The sequence below is a fragment of the Coenobita brevimanus genome, chromosome 77 (assembly GCF_032717465.1).
Source record: "Coenobita brevimanus isolate Jiangsu-jjx chromosome 77, ASM3271746v2, whole genome shotgun sequence".
NCBI classification, from domain to species: Eukaryota; Metazoa; Arthropoda; class Malacostraca; order Decapoda; family Coenobitidae; genus Coenobita; species Coenobita brevimanus.
In genome coordinates, this window is record NC_137030.1 from 7,576,904 (window position 1) to 7,589,430 (window position 12,527).

Genomic DNA, 12,527 nt, shown 5'->3' on the forward strand with positions numbered 1-12,527 from the left:
GAGGGGAGGGGGAGGGAGAAGGGATGAGGGAAGGGACAAGAGGGGGAGAAGGGGTGGGAAGGAAAGGGAAAGAGGGGGTGGGCAGAGAGGTGGGATGGAAAGGAGAGGAGGAAAGGGAAGGAGAATGAGGGGTAGGGAAGGAGGAGGGGGGGAGGAGATGGAAAAGGGGAGGATGCGATGGTGGAAAGGAAGAGGAGGGGAGGAAGGTAATGGGGAGGGGGTGGGGAGAACGTAAAGCCGGGTGGGAAGAAAGGGGAGTGGAAGGGGTGGGAAAGGAAAAGAGGGGGTGGGAAGGAAGGGGAGAGACGCGGAAAGGGGAGGGATAGGGGGTGTGGGAGGGGAAATAAGTGATGAGGGAGGAAAACGAGAGCAGTAAAGGGGACAAGGAGAGAAGAGAGGAAAAGAGAATGTGGGAAGGGGGAAGCGAAAGAGAAGGGGGGGTGGGATGTAGGGAAGGGGAGAGGGAAAATAGAGGGATGGGAAGGAGGGGAGGGGGGAGATAAGATAGATGGGATGGAAAGGAAGGATAAGGGAGAGAGGAGAGGAAACGAGGGGGTGGGGTTAAAGGCAAAGGAAGAAAAGAGAGGAAGAAAGGAGAGTGAAAAATGGAGTGTGGGTTAGGAGAGAAGAGAGAAGAGAAGAGAGGAGAGGAGAGGAAAGAAAGGAGGGGAGAGGAATGGAGAAGTGAGGTGAAGAGAGGGGAGGAGAAGAGGAGAGGAGAGGAGAGGGAAGAGTATAGAAGGAAGGAAGAAATCACAGTCCTACTCTGATTAGTATACTGAGGTAATTACAACTATACGTAAAGAATACTGCATTTAATATATCACTCCACAAGATAGTCCATATATTACGCTACTCTATCTTGCGTGTTGCGTGTACGGCTCCATGTGATAGTGTGGAATGAATTTATTTTGTCTGCTTCACGAAAATACTAATCAACCAGGCATAAGTGGGAGAAAATAATCAATATATAAAAAATGAGAAGAGTTTTGGAGAGGAAAAAAAAAGAAAATGGGGAACAATGCATGGGAGACACTGGTAAATCTGATTAAGCCTACTATTGCCACCTCTCTCCATCCTGCGTCCCTGTAACAACAGATTAACGCTACAAAATGGTGCTAGTCACGAAGAAGTGCCACGGAGAGGATGTTACACCGTAGTACTTTTTTTTTTCTACCAACAGGCTGCCGAAAATAAGTTGGAAACGACGAAATTTTGGGATAAATTAATTTAAAAAATATTTATATATATTTTTGTGGCAACACACACACACACACACACACACACACACACACACACAAACCTAAGTGAATATTATAACTTAAACAATATTCTTGACAATGGAGCGTATTCGATATCGCACAAGTGAGTGTAGCACTTTTTCCTTAGCGATTTATTTTACATATTAACATCTTAACAATCTCCTGTATTTTATTTATATCGCCTCAATATCCACAAAGTTTCTTTCAATAACATACTAGAAAATACTGAGGTGTAATGTACTGACTAAATCGCTAAGAAAGAGATGTTACGTAATTTCCAAAGCCATTCGGAATAAGAGCCTTGTTTAGAGATAACGAAAAGTACAGCTATTTATATTGAGCGTTATCAATCTTATCTCATTGTTGTACAGTTGAGGACAAAAATTCGTTTACTATTTCACCTCTTCTACCTCTCACTTTTCTCTCTTGGCCAATAATTCTAAGCTGAGGGAGGCTTGATAAGTTTCTCTGGCCTAATATGTCACCTCATCTTCTCATTTTCCTCTGCTGGTTAATATTCCTATGCTGAGAGAGGCTTGGTATTTTTCTCTGTCCTAATATTTCACCTCCGACTCATTTCCTTCTGCTGGCTAATATTTCTACGCTGAGACAGGCTTGGTATGTTTCTCTGCCCTAACATTTCACCTCTTCTATTCATTTCCTTCTGCTAGCCAATATTCCTAAGTTGAGTGAGGCTTGGTATGTTTCTCTGCCCTAATATTTCACCTCCTCTACTCACTTCCATCTGCTGGCTAATATTTCTAAGGTGATAGAGGCTTGGTATATTCCTCTGCCATAATATTTCACCCCTTCTACGCACTCCTTTCTGCTGGCTAATATTCCTACGCTGAGAGAGGCTTGGTATGTTCCCCTGCCCTAACATTTCACCTCTACAGTACTTCTCACTTCCATCTGCTGGCTAATATTTCTAAGGTGATAGAGGCTTGGTATGTTTCCCTACCCAATATTTCACCTCCTCTACTCATTTTCTTCCGCTGGCTAATATTCGTAAGCAGGGAAAAGCCTGGTTTCTTTCTCTACGCTAATATTTCATCTCCTCTACTACTCGCTTCTCTCTGCTCGCCAATATTCCTAAGCCGAGATGGGATTGGCATATTTTTCTGGCCACACAGAAGTAAGTCTCTGATATGATGCGTCAGGGAGGAAACTTTAATAGAAGAGAGGAAGAGGAAAAAAAAAAATCATTCATGCCCTAAGTATGAAGCAGACGCAGCGGAACAGGAGGCTAACTTTTGCCCCTGACTGTATATGAGGGAGCCAATCAGTGTGGGTGATTAACGAGGGACAGTACTGTAGTGTAGCTATACGGTACTGTACACCTTTCATTTTAACTTGGCCTACAGCTACCAAACCCCATATCCCTCGCACCTCAGTTCCAGTTAAATCTGTACAGGGAAGGGCATATGACATAGTGTAATTTCACAATAGTTCACTGGTCACTATCGCAAACATATACACACATACTCCACCTTCTCCTCCTCCTATTACCATTAATAATAAAAATAATAATAATAACAATAATTATAATAACAACAACAACCACACGCACACACACACACACGCAGATGTATAATCATCATCATTCCGCTCCTTTTTCCCACCTGCATGAGAGGTTGCTGTCTATCTATCTACCTATCTATCTGTCTATACTAAACATGAAAGCACAGGGGCGGGAAAATCAACCCCAGATCACCAAAAACGTTTCACTAATCCACACCAAACATGAATCTGACTTTGACCCTCTCCCACCAACGGCTGATAAGGACTGGCTCAGGTCATGCTAGGTCAGGTCAGAGTATGCCTGGGTCGTATTACTACTGAACGTGTGTATTCTCGCGTGCCTATGAAGCTTATCTCTACTCCTTTCACTTTAACTTGGCCTAAATTTGCCATCTCTGCACCCTGCATCCTGAGGTGTAACATTAGATCACCGCTACAACAAGATGGTAGTCACGAGGAAGTGCTATGGACATGGTGTAGAGCCGTAATATCGCCTTCCTGTGCAGAAGGACGGAAATCTGAGCCAAGTTAGTGTGAGAGAACTATAACATCTCTTCCCGGTTTATTTGTTTTTGGTACGTTAATATTTTCTTTTATTTAATTTCTGTAGTCGACATTAAAAAGACATCATACAAGCGAAAAGCATGATGTATGCAAAATAAATCGCTAGGGAGGAGGTGCTAGGAAGCCTCAATGATGACAGTGATGATATCATATTATATAGATATATACATATGACGACGTATATATTAATTTCTTCCTATTTACAGACGATTTAATTGAAACTCAGGAAACACCTCCGGAACTGAAAGAACGTGGTAAAGAAAACGTAAATGAAGCCTAGAGACTTAATTACAAGGGAGACTTTAGTCGTGTACCAGAAAGAACATGTCGGAAGCGCGCGCGCAAACACACGCACGCACACACACACACACACACACACACACACACACACACACACACACACACACACACACGTCAAAGCCACTGACCTGACATGATGGGAGTGGCTTGGGTGGGCAGTCCAACCTGGAAGGAAAAAACTCGTCAGTTAGAAACAGGACACAAACATTTCAGAACCTATACTATATTCATTTTAATTTGGCCTAAAACTATATCTACAGCCTGAATGCCAAGTTGTAACAATATCTTAAAGGTGGAATATGATGACAGTCACGAAGAAGTGCTACGGAAAGAAGGGAGAGAAGTAGCACTGTCTTTCTTTCTGCCACTGTGCTACGTGAAATAAACCACAAAAGAAGAAAATTTGGCCAAGTTAAGGTGAAAGCACAACAGAAAATGGAGATCAAAGCTTCTGCTTAGGGTTGACTGACACAGGTGTAAACACGCTAAACATCAGACAGAATTGATTTCAAATAGCTTTTAATCAATAGGTTCAGTAATAATAGCAGCAGTAGTAGTAGTAGTAGTAGCAATAGTAGTAGCAGAAGAAAAAGAGGCTGCAACGGCAGTAGTAGCAATAGTAGTAGTAGTAGTAGTGGTAGGCTAACTAGAATTCTGAATTAATGAAGCAGTACCGTATTCAAAGAATTCCACATTCTAGATGATAATGCCACATTCCAAACTGTAAAAAAAAAAAAAAAAAAAAAAAAAAAAAAAAAAAATGTACATCAGATATAGTGTACAGACTATGAAATATACACAATATTAAGAGTGGTTGTGGTACACGTTGCATTAGTAATTATACATCATAAACAGAATGTCACAGAGAAGCACTTTTAGGCATGATGCGGCCATTTTCATTTTCCTCAGTATCTCAAAGTATTTGTTGGCTCTCAGCATCAATACCCAGGTGCACCAGTACATGTTGCCGACTACACACTGGAACATTAACAAAGCAATCGATTCGGTAGTTTTTGTTGCGGATGAAAGCGAAAATTTAAAATATAACACTGAGGGCGCTAGTGACAGGAAAAACATGTTTGTGCCAAAGTAGCCTGCTGCCAAGATACATCACTCCAGAAAATTTCAAATCTCTCTCTCGAACTGTCTTGGAATGCCAGCCTTCTAGATCCCCCCCCCTTCAAAAAAATAAAATAAAATACAAAGAAATAACATCTACAATATCAAAAACAGCTCCACAGTAGGTAGAGTTCTTGACAATAATACAGTATTTACTTACGATATGATGTTTAACTTGAACAAGAAATAAATAATATACAAAGCAAACTACAACCGTGAGCAAAGTATATACTTGTTACAAAAGTGCCTAAGACCATGTTGCCTACGAGAACAATACTGGAGTAGTAAAGGGAAGATGTTATAGTGCTTTTTTCTTCTTTCTTTCTTTTTTTTTAATGCAGGGAAGAAGGAACCAAAGGCAAGGAGCCCGCAAATTGTTCCCTCCAAGAAAGAACAAAAACAAGACAACAAAGCCAAATTCAGGATTCGTACATTTCTAATCTGCCGAAGCTCCCTCACACATGTCACAAAGTTGATGGCCATGTGTTGTCAGATTGGAGGGCTGATGTGACTTGCAACCAAGGAGATTCATACCTACCCCACAACTAAGGAAGAAAAGAAATGCTTGAGACAGGGCTGATATTAGTAACCAAGGAGATTCATAGCTACCCCACAACTAAGGAAGAAAAAAAATGTTAGACAGGGCTGATAATAGTAACCAAGGAGATTCATTCCTACCTCATAACTAGCGAAGAAAAAAAAAATACTAGACAGGGCTGATATGATTAGCAACCAAGGAGATTCATTCCTACCTCATAACTAGGGAAGAAAATACAATACCAGACAGGGCTGATATGACTAGTAACCAAGGAGATTCATTACTACCTCAAGGGTGCCATCCAACCTAACACCTGGTCCGGATATACGTCTACCACTGTGCATAAAATCGTCTTCCTAGGTATACGCTGAGTAAAACCGTCTGGCGATCGAAAGAAATATGTCTACGCTACATTAGTGTCAGGAAGAAATAAAATAAATCTTAGCTGAGTAAAATCGTCCGAAATAAAATAAATCTCAGTAAAATCGTCAAAAGGGAATAAAATAAATCTGGGTAAAATAAAGAAGAAATGAAATAAATCTACGCTGTATAAAATCGTCTAGAAGAAATGAAATAAATCTAATCTAAATAAAATCGTCTAGAAGAAATGAAATAAATCTAATCTGAATAAAATCGTCTAGCAATGAAATATAATCTTGGCTGAATAAAATTGTCTAGAAATGAAATAAACCTAAGACGATTAAAATCCTTTGGAGGTATCGAGAAATAAATCTAAACAATAAAACAGTGATACTAGGAACGAAGTAGCTAAGTTGAATAAAATCGTCTGCAAATGCATGCTGAATAAAACTGCTTGGAGGTAACAAGGAAGAAATAAGTCTAAACCGCACAAAATCGCCGGAAGGAAATATACAGTAACACTATGGAAAGAATACAATAACACTAAAGAAAGAATAAAACAGAAAATACAATAAAGAATACAATAACACTAGAGAGAATACAATAACATTAAAGAATACAATAAATACAATAACACTAAAGAATACAATACAGAATACAATAACACTAAAGAATGAATACAATACAGAATACAATAACACTAAGCTACATAAAATCGTCTGGTACTGAGTGAAATCGTCCACAGTAGCGTTTCTTCATCTTTTTGCCGCAGTTACCCCCCTTGACCCACCGAGGGGCTACAGAAAACGGGAGAAGGGACAGAAAAACATAGTGGTGCTGGTAGTGTATTTTCGGGGTAATAATAATAATAATAATAATAATAATAATAATAATAATAATGTTTTCAAGTATATTACACAAAGATTTGCTTTCTTGTCGGTTAAGGAAGCTCCCCAACACCACTTCCTTTGCGATTTACTTATTGTTATGACTGGCTAATATCCTTTTTATGGGCGCTTTTTTTTTTTTTTTTATACAGAGTACGGCAATAATGGATGGATTCACGCATCACAAAAGAATAACAAAGCTCCCCAACACCTCTTCTTTAGCGATTTATTTCTGGATGACTGGCTAATATCCTTTTAATGAGTTTTTTCAGACATAGTACGGCGATATTGGAAGGACTTATGTAACAGAAAAACACAGTAAGGTGTACCGGTAGTGAATAAAATAAATCGCTTAGGAGAAGGTGTTAGGGAGCTTCCTTGGTGTTTTCAGCAGGACATACACTTGGCTGTACTGCTGATGTGATGGTTCAAACTATCCATCTACCTATCTATCTATTGTCAGACGCATTAATCCCTTAAGGGGTGGCCACAAACAAATTACCTCCATGTCGCCCTGTCCATCGCCATTTCACTGCCTTGCTCCCAGCTCACATCCCCCTCTCTCATATACCTCTCCAATCCATCCCTTCATCTCATCCTCGGCCTACCCCCCTCCACCTCACTCACATACACTCTCCTCGTCAGTCTCTCGCTCTCCATCCCAGCTCACATCCCCCTCTCTCATATACCTTTCCATTTATCCTTCCATCTCATCCTCAGCCTCCCCCTCCCTCCTCCCCTCCACCTCACTCATATACACTCTCCTCGTCGGTCTCTCGCTCTCCATCCTCTCCGTATGGCCAAACCACCTCAATGTATTTCTCCTAACGCATTCTATCACATCCATTCAATATCCCCGAAAGAGAAAATGGAAAGGAAAACCAGCGAGCAAATCTTTATCGATATTACTCCCTCGAAAAGACAAAATCACCCTTTTGTGAGTAATTACCCTCAACTTAAGAATCATTGGTCTAGAGGCAGCATGACGGATTAAATGGCTACTGTACATGAGAACTAACCCTACTTTAGAAACAGAGGAAAGATTTACATGTAATCCTTTCCTTACAGATTTAAGCACATATCTCTCTCTCTCTCTCTCTCTCTCTCTCTCTCTCTCTCTCTCTCTCTCTCTCTCTCTCTCTCTCTAATGCCTCCCTTTTCTCTTCCCTATTTTTTCCACTCTTCCATTCCGTCCTTCCCTTCTTACAAGAGAGAGAAACATGAGGAAATAATGGGTAAAAATAATAATATAATAACAATAATACAAGACAGAAAGAAAAGTGAGACGAGCAAGAGAGGGAGGAGAAGGGCGAGGAGGAAAAAGGAGGGGAGGGGAGCTGTGAGGGTTGGGGAGGAGGAGGAGGAGGAGGAGGAGGAAGGGGGAGGGATAAATAGGAGAGGAGGAGGGGGGGAAGGGGTGGACAAATGGCTGCGGGGTGGCGTCACTCTCCAAGATGCTGGTAGAATTATCCTCAGACGCTACCCTGCGGCCATCTTGAATTCCTCTATTTCATATCCTATTGTGACCCACACTCCCTCCCTCTCACTTTTATTTTCTTTTTTTTTGTAACACTTCCCGTTCCTCCTTTGTAATATAGAGTCTGTATTATTTCTTCTTAGTGTTTTTCTTCTGTATCATAATCCCTTAATCCATTTCTCTTGTATTTTTCTAACATTTTCTTGCTGAAAATCTGTTTTACCGTATTTTCTTTGTAATACATCTCTCCTTTACAATATGACAGAACCCTGTTTTGTCTAAGCCTGTATTTTCCTGTATCTTTTTCCCTTAACCGTTGCTCTTTATATACTCTTTCTTTTTAATCCTTCCCTTACCGCTTAGTCATAATGTGGGAGCCTGGCAGTTGTTTTGGAAGGTTTTTTTTCTCTGTAACATTTGACCTTAAAAACTCTCTTATTTTTCCTTCACAACACTTTCCTTCCTTTGTATTAACTTTGAGATTCTGTATTTTTTTTTTACTGTATTAATCTTCTCTTTCAAAATTTTTCTAACAGTTTCCCTTCTGAACTTTGTAATATATATTTATTTCCCGGATCTCTCTCTCTCTCTCTCTTCCTTTTCACCTCCTTCCTGACTATTTCCCTCCTATTACTCTCTCTTTCTCTCATTTCTTCCCTTTCACTTCCCTCCTGATTATTTCCCTCTCTCCTCCCCCTCTCTCTCACTCTATTTCTTCCTTTTCACTTCCTGATTATTTCTCTCTCTCTCTCTCTCTCTCTCTCTCTCTCTCTCTCTCTCTCTCTCTCTCTCTCTCTCTTCTCTTTTTTCACTTCCCTCCCGAATATTTCCCTCCTTTATCACTTCCTTCTTCCTGACGCAAGAAAAAATTTGTATTATTATATTTCATTTTGTATTTGCTGTAACATTCTCCTCACTGATTTTTATTTTTTTTATTCTTAGCGACACAGACCTGTATTCACGTCGGATAAGGAAGCTCCCTAACATCTCTTCCTATGCGATTTATTTTGCTTATTAAACCTTAACACCGTCTTGTGTGTCAATTATGTCATTCTAATATCGCCCGTGCTCTGCATAAATAAAATGCAGAATTATGTTAACCAGTCGTATCCGAAAATAAATCGCCAAGGAAGAAGTGCTAGTGCGTTTCCTTAACTGACGAGAATACGGTCCAGATGTTATTATACGTAAACAGCCATCAAAAAAACAAAAAAAAAAAAAATGAGGAAGGAAAAAGGAAAGAAGGAAAGAAAGAGGGAATGAGAGAAAGAAAGAGGGAATGAAGGAAGGAAGGAAGGAAAGAAAGAAAGAAAGAAAGGAATAAGAAAGACATAAAGAAAGAAAGATGGAATGAAAAAAAGGAGAAAGGAGTAAAAAAAAAGGAAAGAAAATGAAAGAAACAAAGGAGGAAAGAAAGAAAAAAGAAAGAATAAAATAAAAATACAAAATTAAAGGTTATTGTTATTTTTGTTGTGGTGTCCCGAGGTTCATCTGAAAGTGAACCCGGTGGACTGAAGGCCAAGTTTCCCTCCTCCTGTAGTCCACCATCCGCCTTTCTGGGGATAGGGAGGAGGCTGAGGGACGTTTGTATAGCCGGGCAGTGGAGCCGCCTGGTTAGATCGGCGCCACCACGTGAAGGCGTCCCTCTCCACATCAAAATGAAGGATAAATGGAGATAAATACGCTATACTTAAATCACGTTCACTTGACGAAACTGGACCACTTATACACTTATACAAAATGAATACTTAAATCATGGCTGCGTAAAATTGATATCTTAGCTGAAGTAGGAATGAGTCTCCTTGGTTACTAGTCAAATTTACCCTCCAATCTGACTACATCTGGCCATTAACTGACCTGAAGGAGGTTTGGAATCTTTATCAGCCGAGATTAGGAATAAAATAAATAATAAATAAATAAATAAATAAATATAATCCTTCAGAAAGAGAATAAAAAAAGGTGTAACGAAGTGCATCAGTAGAAAATATTACGAGAAATATTTAGAAGAGGTTTGGACAGGCGGAGAGGATGGAGAATGAAAGACTGACTAGGAGAGTGTATGTGGGTGAGGTGGAGGGGGGAGTGGGAGGGGAGGGAGATGGGATGGAAGGATGGGGTAGAGAAGTATATGAGTGAAAGGGATGTGAGATGGAGAAAGGGTGGCCTGACGATGGGAGGCAGAATGACATGGAGGCGGTTTGTTTGTGGCCACCCCTTTCAGGATTGAGCCGCCTGATTAGAGAAAGACAGACTGACAGACAGCAAGGTAGTCAGACAGATAGACCGTGACACAGACAGATGGACAGACAGACAGATAAATAGATATAGATAAACAGACAAGCAAACACAGACAGCAGGAAAAATAGATAATTGGACAAATGCATAGATTGATAGACAGATAGATACACTGAGAGAGACACAGGGATAGATAGACAGATAGATGGACATAGATACATAAACATAACTATTAATCAAGAGCCTAAGTATTAATATGCATCAGGTCTTTGTATTCTGTAATGTCAAGTACTTAAATGAATCTCCGCTTTCAGTATATGTATTTCACCTAGTTTCATGTATTCTGTAACTTGCTGTATTTCATCTTGTTTTCCTTTATGTCTTTACCGTGCGTTCATTTTATGCTACGCTGCTTCTGTAATGTGTCGTCCCTGTACCCAACCTGATCACTGTAATCTCTAATCCTGTAATCTACCTTCCTATTCTACTTTTTTGTAACTATGTAATCCCTATCTTTCCTGTACCCCTGTAACCTACGTCATTATTATGCTACACTATCTCTCGCTGTAATCTGTTGTGTTTGTAGCCTATCTGAAGTGCCCTGTAATCACTCCATCTTCACTTATGTACCTGTATTTTATCTCACTCCTTTCCTGCATCACAAAATTTGAGTTCAGTTTATGTATCGCTGTAATCTGCTGCTTCTGTACCCTATCTGAGTGTCCTGTAATCTTTTCATAATTTTGTAACTATTCTTTTTATCTCATATCCTTACTGTACTACTGTAACTTTATATTTCCTCATGTATTGCGTTACTTATCTATCCTGTAACCTCTAATGTTTGTAATCTGGAGTGTGATGTTACAGGGACGCCTTCACGTGGTGGCACTGATGTTACTGGGCGGCGCAACTTCCGGGTAATATAAAGGATTCTCACGTACTTCCTTATCCCCCGACAGGAAGATGGTGGACTGCAGGAGAAAGGTAACTTTAGCCTGCAGCCCACAGAGTTCACGTCTCAGATCAGACTGGGCCACACCACCACCACAACACCACTACCATCATTACAACCACCAACACCACAATCACTACCAAAACCACACCTATCACAACCATCACTACCACCACCACCACAATCACTATCACCATCACCACCAACACAACCACTATCACCATCACCACCAACACAACCACTATCACCACCACCACAACAAAAACAACAACAAAAATAATGATATAATAATAATAATAATAAAAATGAAATCTTCACTTTCTGTAACTATACCACATTCCTTTCTTCTGTAATACAACCTAACTTTATCCCTCATCCTGTACTGTATCGTTCCTGTAGCCTATTTCACGGCTGTAATCTGTACTATCCTGTAATGACGCTCTCTTCATTTCCTGTTACTGTATTTAATCCCGTAGCTTTCCTGTACCCTGTTACAAATGCTCTGTCTGTACTTCGTTTATGTACTGTGTCCTTCCTGTGTCTTGCCTGTATTTCTGTATTTTGGTCATTATAATCTTCATCTATCATCGTCACCATCGCCATCATCATCTATCATCACCAACATCTATCATCATCATCATCAATATCATCAACATCGACATCATCATCACCACTGTTATCCAATCATCACCATTAATATCATCATCATCATAGCCATCACCACCGTCACCATCATCACCACCACCATCGACATCATCTACCATCAATATCAACAACATCGACATCTTCAACATCACCATTATTATCCAATCATCATCAATATCATCATCATCAAAGCCATCATCATCAACATCGACACCATCAATATCACTAGTATTAACCAATCATCATCATCATCGCCAGTAACATCATCAGTATCATCATTATCATCATCGTCACCATCGACATCATCATCATCAACTGTACAACCCTCATTATCACTTATAATTACCACTATCATTATAAGTACCATCACCACGGAATAATAAGATCAGTATCATTATCAACATTCTAATTATATACCTTCACAATTACTATTATTATTATTATTATTATTATTATTATTATTATTACGTAGTTTTTTTTATACTCTTATGGCCAGGTGAAGGCAGATTGAAGCACAAATCTGACTAGTAACCAAGGAGACTCATTTTCACCTCAAAACTTAGACCCGTCAAATATCATCCAACCACGACTTAATATTCAAGTTCAGTGACCCGGTTCCCTCTGATGAAGCAAACCGGCAATACAACCCCTTCACTACGAGAGAGAG